Source organism: Papaver somniferum, chromosome 3 (genome assembly GCF_003573695.1).
Source record: "Papaver somniferum cultivar HN1 chromosome 3, ASM357369v1, whole genome shotgun sequence".
NCBI lineage: Eukaryota > Viridiplantae > Streptophyta > Magnoliopsida > Ranunculales > Papaveraceae > Papaver > Papaver somniferum.
The window spans coordinates 126693333-126694326 of NC_039360.1; the positions used below are offsets into that span (position 1 = coordinate 126693333).

The following is a 994-nucleotide window of genomic DNA, read 5'->3' on the forward strand; positions in this document are numbered from 1 at the left end:
AAGCATCTTATGGAATTCATTACCATTGTCAAGGCCATGCTTCCAGCGGAGACTGATGTCGATGGTGCAATGTTGAAAGTTTTTCCATTTTCTATGATGGATAGCGCTAAAGATTGGTTGTACTCTTTGCCATCTGGAAGCGTCACTACATGGAACGGGTTGAAGAAACTCTTTCTAAAGAGGTATTTTCCTGCGTCAAAGGCTACCCAAATTCGCAAAGAGATATGTGGGTTAAAGCAGAATGTTGGAGAATCTTTATATGAATGTTGGGAGCGATACAAGAGATTAGTGGCAAGCTATCCACACCATTAATTTAGTAATGCTATGATAATCCAATACTTCTACGAAGGTATCCAATCTAGTGATAGATATCTTCTTGATGCAGCGGGTGGTGGTGCACTAGTGAACAAGACAGTGGCCCAAGCTACCGAGTTGATTGAAAGCATGGCTGCAAACTCGCAACAATTATACACAAGAGGTGAACCAATGGTTAGGCGAGTGCATGAAGTTACGGATTCATCATCACACCGTGATCAAAAGATGGATAACATGGATCCAATAATGCAAAAGATGGCTGCGGTTATTTTACATTCATATGGTGAAGAGTTGGAGCAGGCTAGTGCGGTCTTTCCAAATCAACAAAGACGGTATGATCCCTACTCCAACACTTACAATCCGGGATGGAGAGATCACCCCAACTTTATCTATGCAAAGAAGCAAGGCGCGGTTGAACAACCAACTTTCAACCGTTCGGGTGGATTTCAACCACAACAACAACAATTCCAGCCGCAACATCAACAATTTCAGCAACCGCAACCACAACAATCAATGCAAAATCAAGGTTCTGATATCGATGCAAAGTTTCAAACTTTTATGCAAGGCATTTCTACCATGTTTAAAGAAAGTCAACAAGAAACTAAGAGTGCTATCAAGGAGTTGCAGACACAAATGGGCTCCATGGCGATTGATATAAACAAGTTGAAGGAAAAAAATA

The 994-nt window shown here is 41.3% G+C and overlaps 1 non-coding gene across 1 annotated transcript; it reads right to left on the bottom strand.

Annotated features, from left to right (window-relative positions):
- Positions 1 to 209: 209 nt before the first annotated feature.
- LOC113362379 lies at positions 210 to 314 on the bottom strand. Its single transcript, XR_003365710.1, has one exon. It is a non-coding gene; the product is annotated as a small nucleolar RNA R71 (small nucleolar RNA).
- Positions 315 to 994: the final 680 nt, after the last annotated feature.